This window comes from Pelobates fuscus, chromosome 10 (assembly GCF_036172605.1).
Source record: "Pelobates fuscus isolate aPelFus1 chromosome 10, aPelFus1.pri, whole genome shotgun sequence".
Lineage (NCBI taxonomy): Eukaryota > Metazoa > Chordata > Amphibia > Anura > Pelobatidae > Pelobates > Pelobates fuscus.
The window spans coordinates 44,131,146-44,139,612 of NC_086326.1; positions in this window are offsets into that span (position 1 = coordinate 44,131,146).

Consider the following 8,467-nt stretch of genomic DNA (forward strand, 5'->3'; position numbering starts at 1 on the left):
GAAACGAGTTCGGGATGCGTAAGGTATCAGGAAGAGCTAAACGATACGCAACTGGATTGATACGGGTCAGCACCCTGTAGGGTCCAATATAACGAGGAGCGAACTTCATGGAGGGCACTTTTAAACGGATGTTCCTCGTGCTCAGCCATACCCTATCACCAGGAACAAAGACCGGAGCCGCCCTTCTACGTTTATCAGCGTGTTTCTTGACCAACATAGAGTTGTGCACAAGGATTTGTCGAGTTTGATCCCACAACTTCCTCAAATTGGCAACATGAACATCAACCGACGGTACCCCCTGGGAAGGAGAATCCGAAGGAAGAATAGACGGATGAAAACCATAATTCATGAAGAAGGGGCTTGAATGAGTAGAATCGCAAACGAGATTGTTGTGTGCAAACTCCGCCCAAGGAATCAAACCGACCCAATCATCCTGGTGTTCAGAAACAAAGCATCGTAAATATTGTTCAATTTTCTGGTTGGTACGTTCAGCAGCTCCGTTAGACTGAGGATGATAGGCAGAAGAAAAGTTTAATTTAATACCAAGTTGAGAGCAGAAGGACCTCCAAAAGCGGGAAACAAATTGGGAGCCTCTGTCCGATACAATTTGAGAGGGTATCCCATGTAGGCGAAAAATCTCCTTAGCGAATATCTCTGCCAATTCGGAAGAAGACGGGAGTTTAGGCAGGGGAATGAAGTGTGCCATCTTAGTAAACCTGTCAACCACGGTGAGGATAACAGTCTGTCTTTTAGAGATAGGTAGATCGACAATAAAGTCCATGGCCAAACAGGACCATGGTCTTTCTGGAACCTCCAAGGGTTGCAGGAATCCACATGGAAGCGTATGGGGTTGTTTGGTTTTAGTACAAACTTCACATGCAGCGATGAACTCCTCAATATCCCTCCGTAAAGCAGGCCACCAGAAGTCCTTAGAGATCAACGCGTAAGTCTTGCGAATACCAGGATGTCCCGCCATCTTGCTATTATGTAAACACTGTAAAAGTTCCAGTTGAAGAGCAGGAGGAACGAAATGACGGCCCGCAGGAGTCTGTTTAGGTGCTAGATGTTGCAACTTAATGATCTCGGCCAATAATGGAGAATGAATCCTGAGATTCGTATTAGCAATGATATTGCATTTCGGAACTATAGAAGAAAGAACTGGTTCAGGTACAGTAGAAGGTTCATATTGGCGAGATAATGCATCGGCTTTAGAGTTTTTAGAACCAGGTCTGTAAGTCAGTACATAATTGAAGTGAGTCAGGAATAAGGACCAACGAGCTTGTCTAGAGGATAAGCGCTTAGCCTCCCCAATATAGGACAAGTTTTTGTGGTCCGTCAAAATCGTAATAGGGTGTAGGGTCCCCTCCAACAAATGTCTCCACTCCTTTAAGGCTTTAATGACTGCTAACAGTTCCCTTTCCCCGATGTCATATCTGCTCTCAGGCCCAGAAAATTTCTTAGAGAAGAAACCACAAGGGTGTAACGGTTTATCCACCCCTAACCTTTGAGACAGAACAGCCCCAACTGCTGTCTCAGAGGCATCGACCTCGAGCAAGAAAGGCAGAGTCGTATCAGGATGGACTAGAATGGGAGCCGAGGCAAAAAGTTCCTTGAGAGTCTTGAAAGCACCCAGAGCCTCCTTAGACCAGAACTTAGTATCAGCCCCTTGTTTGGTCATATTGGTAATAGGCGCAATGATAGAGGAGTATCCTTTAATGAAGCGCCTATAGTAGTTGGAAAAACCAATAAACCTTTGGATAGCCTTGAGTCCTTTGGGCAAGGGCCAGTCTAAAATAGATTGAAGTTTTACAGGATCCATTTTAAAACCTTCCCCAGAAATCACGTATCCAAGAAAGTCTACCTGAGACTGATCAAAACTGCACTTCTCCAATTTGCAATATAGACCATGTTGCAGCAGCTTGTGTAATACCTTTCTGACCTGTCTATGGTGAGTCTCAATCTCCTTAGAGTGTATTAGTATGTCGTCCAGGTAAACGATAACACAATCATGCTGAAACTCCCTAAGTACCTCATTAATCAAATCTTGAAATACTGCAGGAGCATTGCATAGTCCAAATGGCATCACAGTGTATTCGTAATGGCCATACCGGGTATTGAATGCCGTCATCCACTCGTGACCTTGCTGGATTCTCACCAAATTGTAAGCCCCTCTGAGATCTAACTTGGTGAAGATTTTGGAGCCCTTAAGACGATCAAATAACTCGGTAATCAGTGGGATAGGATAGGCATTTCTGACAGTTATTTTATTCAAGCCTCGGTAATCGATACAAGGTCTCAGCGTGCCATCCTTCTTCTTAATGAAAAAGAACCCAGCCCCGGCCGGAGAAGAAGACCTCCTGATGAATCCCTTTTCTAAATTCTCCCGAATATACTCCTCTAGAACCGAGTTTTCCTGAACAGACAAAGGATATACATGGCCCCTCGGAGGCATAGTGCCGGGTAGAAGCTTAATCTTACAGTCAAATGACCTGTGTGGAGGCAAAGAATCGGCATTCTTCTTGTCAAACACTGCCCTTAAGTCTAGGTAAAGGTCTGGTATTTGTCTTTCTGTGGACTGAGTAGGATTCTCCGGTATGTTAATATTAGCTAATGGAGAAACCTTGCACAAACACCGATCCTGGCAGCCCTGGCCCCACGAGAGTATCTCTCCTAACTCCCAATCGATAATAGGGTTATGTTTTTTCAACCATGGGTACCCCAGAACTATGGGAACGGAAGGAGACGAAATGAGCAGAAGAGATAAATTCTCCACGTGTAGGATACCAACATTTAAATTAATGGGTATGGTCTCACGAAAGATAACAGGGTCTAGTAGTGGTCTACCATCTATGGCCTCAACGGCCAAAGGTGTCTCCCTTAGCTGGGATGGGAAATTGTTCTTACTAGCAAAGGCTTGGTCGATAAAATTCTCAGCAGCACCGGAATCTATCAATGCCATAGCCCTTACTACTTCCTTCCCCCAAGTTAAGGAAACTGGTAGCAGAAGCCTGTGATCATTATAATCAGGAGTAGAGGACAAAATAGAAACACCCAAGGCCTGTCCTCTAGAGAGACTTAGGTGCGAGCGTTTCCCGGGCGGTTAGAACAGTTCGAGAGTAAATGACCCTTGGCTCCACAATACATACACAAACCCTCTCTTCTCCTGTGCTGTCTTTCCTCCTCAGAGAGGCGGGTATACCCTATCTGCATAGGTTCAGTAAGCAAAGATATCGTGGAGTCAGGACTTGGAACAGCGGGAGCTAACCTAAAAGAAGGTCTCTGGTTCCTCTCTCGAGTGTTCTGTCTCTCTCTTAGACGTTCATCTATACGAGAGATGAACGAAATTAAATCCTCTAAATTCTCAGGGAGTTCTCTGGTAGCAACCTCATCAAGGATTACATCAGATAGGCCATTCAAAAATACATCCATATACGCCTGCTCATTCCACTTGATTTCTGCCGCCAGAGACCTGAACTCTAGTGCATAATCCACCAGTGTTTGGTTCTCCTGTCTCAGGCGCAACAGTAATCTGGCTGCATTAACCTTTCTACCTGGAGGGTCAAATGTTCTTCTAAAAGCAGCTACAAATGCGTTATAGTTATAAACTAATGGATTATCGTTCTCCCATAGTGGGTTGGCCCATCTCAGAGCTTTCTCAATGAGTAGGGTGATAATAAATCCTACTTTTGCCCTATCTGTAGGATAAGAGCGAGGTTGCAATTCAAAGTGGATACTAATTTGGTTTAAAAAACCACGACACTTCTCAGGAGCCCCACCATAGCGTACTGGGGGGGTAATGTGAGAAGAAGCACCCACTGTGGCTACCTCTAGACCTGAACCGACAGGAGAAACAGGGGTATTACGTATCTCCTCTGGTGGGTTATTGGCACCAGCTAATAGAGCCTGTAGCGCAAGCGCCATCTGATCCATTCTGTGATCCATGGCTTCAAACCTAGGATCAGGAGCAGCCAGCTGACTGTTTGTACTTGCAGGATCCATTGGCCCTGTCGTAATGTCAGGATCGGGACAGGGATCCAACACGCAGAGTACAAACAGTAGCCAGATACGTATACCGGACCTTAGAATGGCCGGACTAACGTAAGTAGTACAGTATAGAATGGTCAAAGACAAGCCGAGGTCGAGGGTAACAGATGACAGGTAAGCGAGAGACAAGCCGAATCAAGGGTAACAGAGATAAGCAGAGTAAGGTAAACAAGCCGGGTCAAAACCAAAAGGGATAATAGAATACACAAGCACTGAGTGACTAGAACAAGCTAGAACCACGACAGGGCAATGAGCTAATGAAAGAAGCTCTGTTAAATACCCTGTTCAGAGCAGTAACCACGCCTCCGAGGCGTCCTGATTGGTCCTGCAGCAATTGACTGACAGGTCGTTCCGGGGGAGTGTCCTGATGACTACTTCCTGCCTAGATGCTGTAAAAGGCAGTCACTCCCTCGCGGCCGGCCTAGCATGACCGGATAGACCGCGGGGAAGGGAGCCATCAGACCGTCTGCATGGAGGAACAGCTAAGTCTCTACCTCTTTCGGAGGTAGAGACCACAGGTACCCTGACACCAGCCCACCATGTGACATCACAATGCCCCGCCCATATGCTCTGCCATATGGGCCAACGCCAGTCTTCACAAAGTGTCTTATCTGAAAAGACAGTGTGTTTACATTAAAAAGCCTACAGGCACAGGCTATAGACACCAGAACCACTACATTATGCTGTAGTGCTTCTGGTGACTATAGTATCCATTTAATGTGAGGTAAATTAGAGATTAGTGCCACTAATAATATATTGGATTGCCTACTTACCACCAGATGAGGACAAGAGGCTGATGATGGGCTCAGTCTGGCTCCACAGGTCTGGTGTAGAAGAGGCTCTCTGGAGACTGTTTTTAACAGTGCTCACAACAATTAACGAACAGGAAGCAGCTCCATTTTTTAGGGCCCCTTACACAGCTCAAGGTCTGGGCCCCCAGGGGGCATACGCCTACAATGCCCACCCATAAATCCACCTACATGGCCCATCCATGAGTTGGGGATGTTTTATGTGTGCACTTTGTGTAAGGGATGTAGTGTGTTTATAGGGGATGTAGTGTGTGTTTGCGTGTAAGGAATGCATTGTGTGTGTGTGTGTGTGTAAGGGGTGCAAGGTTTGTTTCTGTGTATGTAATTGAATGCAGTGTGTGTCTGTAAGGGGTGCATTAAATATGTAAGAGAACGTAAGGGATGAATTGTGTGTTTCGGGTGTGTCTGTGTGTGAGTAGGAATGCATTGTATGTTTCTGTGTGTGTGTGGTGGGGATGCATTGTGTATGTGTGTAGTGTAAAAGAGAGGGTTTGTGGGGTAGGATAGGGACTGAGATGCGAACAGCTTTCTTTTTTTTTAAAAAAATTCATAGTGCTCTCCCCTCAATTATTGATTTCCCCTTCCCTTCTGTCCCTCCGTGTTCTCCCCTTCTGTCACTTAGTGCTCTCCCTTGGCCCCCTGGCCCTCTGCAGTCCCCCTTGGTGGTCTTCTCACTCCCCCCTCCCCCTTAGTGGTCCTCCCTCTCCCAAACCCCTTAGTGGTCCTCCCTCTCCCAAACCCCTTAGTAGACCTTCCCCTACTCCCCCCACCCCCTTAGTGGTAATCACCCTCCTCCCCTCTCCTTAGTAGTCCTCCCTCCTTACCCCCCTTTGGTGGTCCTTATCCCCCTCCCCTAGTGGTCCTTATCCCCCCCTCCCCTAGTGGTCCTTATCCCCCCTCCCTCCCCTAGTGGTCCTTATCCCCCTCCCCTAGTGGTCCTTATCCCCCCTCCGCTAGTGGTCCTTATCCCCCCCCAACCTCCCATAGTGGTCCTTACCCCCCTGCCCCCTCCCTCCCATAGTGGTCCTTATCCCCCCTCCCTCCCATAGTGGTCCTTACCCCCCCTCCCTCCCATAGTGGTCCTTATCCCCCTCCCTCCCTTAGTGGTCCTTATACCCCCCCTCCCTCCCTTAGTGGTCCTTATACCCCCCCTCCCTTAGTGGTCCTTATACCCCCTCCCTTAGTGGTCCTTATACCCCCCTCCCTTAGTGGTCCTTAAACCCCCCCTCCCTTAGTGGTCCTTATACCCCCTTCCTCCCTTAGTGGTCCTTATACCACCCCCCTTTAGTGGTCCTTATACCCCCCCCCTTTAGTGGTCCTTATACCCCCCCTCCTCCCTTAGTGGTCCTTATACCCCCCCTCCCTTAGTGGTCCTTATACCCCCCCTCTCCCTTAGTGGTCCTTATACCCCCCCCTCTCCCTTAGTGGTCCTTATACCCCCCCCTCTCCCTTAGTGGTCCTTATACCCCCCCCCTCCCTTAGTGGTCCTTATACCCCCCTCTCCCTTAGTGGTCCTTAATCCCCCCCCTCCCTCCCTCCCTTAGTGGTCCTTAAACCCCCTCCCCCCCCCCTTAGTGGTCCTTACCCTCCCCTCCTGCCCATGTAGCGTGGCCGGGCGGCGCGGAACGCGGGACAGGAACCTTTGTTTCCTGTACCCGGCCGCCGGCGGAATGACAGGAAATGCTCACTGAGTGAGCATTTCCTGTCATTCCGCTGGCGGCGGGGTACAGGAAACAAAGGTTCCTGTTCCGCGTTCCGCGCCGCCCGGCCATGCTACATGGAGAGACCGGCAGGAGGGAGCGCTCTGCGCTTCCCTCCTGCCGGTCATAAACCCGGCCGCCCTCCATGCAGCAGTGCTGCGCCGCCTGGGGCTTGCTAAAGCGCTCAGGCGGCGCAGCATGAGGAGGCGCAGCGGGGACAGGGATCCGGCGCCCCCTGGTAAGTTGCGCCCTAGGCGGCTGCCTAGGTCGCCTTACAGGTGGCGCCGGCCCTGAATGTTTGCTCTTTTTTTAAAGGACACTGAATTTGTATTCTACATGTGCAGAGGCTGCTTTGATACCTCCCTAGGCCCACACTGCCAGTGCTGGCTAGAGAATATAGCAGGGATAGGCAGCCTTTGACACTTCAGATGTTGTGGACTACATGTCCTTTGCCAGCATTATGGATGTAAGAGCATTTTGGGAGATGTCTGAAGTGCCGTAGATTGCCTACCCCTGGAGTATTGGAACGGAATGACTGATGCCCCTTCTGTTACAGTGGCAATGAAGCCACTGTGTGTTGGTATCACAGGGATTTGCCCTGCAAATCAAAGAAGAATGTGGGAGGAGCAAGATCAAACATTGCGTGGATTTCCTCTGAGTGGACATGGTGGGATGGAAACAGAGGGAGAGGTGAGTCATGGCACTAGGTTTGATAAAGGCTTTATGTGGTTAAAACATCACCTTTTCACCTTTGCACCTTAAATAAAAGATCATTGTATTTCAGTTTCCTGCTGGAGACTTTGTTGTTTTGTCTTGCACAAGGATACGTCTGCTGACAAAAGTTTACTCAAGAAACACCAAATTCTAAATAGAATTGCATAATTAAGGTAAAAAGTGACAATTAGAAAAGTCTCCAATTCCCAAAGTCACACCTTTGAAAGTGTAGCCTCAATTTTGCAATTTATTTTTCGAAGCACAACAATTTAGTGTTTAATCAATAATCCCACTGTTAGCAATAATCGCTTGTGCCTAATCTGATTGTGTTGGAGGAATTGCTGTTGCAGGTAACATTCAACTGTCTGTCCTCTCTGGTCATTATGTTGCTAGAGAGGAAGTATGCTATGATCTTGTCTTGACTCACTTCGTCTCTCTTGCAAGGCAGCCATTTTTGTCTTTGAGATGTAACAACGTTTTTTCTTGTCCTATTAAATCAGTCTGTTACTGTTTAATCAAACCACTGACTAAGGATTTAGAAAAACAAAGCTCAGACCCTAGTTTTTTAAACTTTTTTGCTATAGATAAAATTGATTCCCACTGGAGAGGAGGAGATCTTCACAAAAAATTAAGTACCCAAGAAGTAAAGTGGATTTTTGAAATGCGCACCTTATCTCCTCTGGGTCTCAACATTGATTTTGAGATTAATAGCATTTAATGAAAGGAAGTATACACACACATATATTTTATTTATTTTTTATATATATCTTTTTAGAAATTGGTACTTTTAGATAGAGGGTGTAGTATTCTATTAATGGTGGCATTTTTTACTATTCAGAATCTATTTGGGATATGCTTATCCATCCTGGTGTTTATTTATTTAATGTTTCACTGATGCCCAACATGAATATCGGTTTTTCAATCCTAATATCTTTTTCCCCTTCCTTTTGACATTTGTCCTTTCATTTTTGTGCAATATGAACTATTGGCAAATTGCCCTTCTTAATGATGGACATTCATATGCCGAAATTAACTGAGAAACCACGATAGACCGGAAAAACATTACAACCGGAATTGACGTATCGGACTGCACCACGACGTCATTAAAGGAAATGACGCGACGACAAGAGGACCGAAGAGATGATCAATCGGAACTACACGAACTGATATGGCTAAATGTAATGTCGGACATGTTGGGGG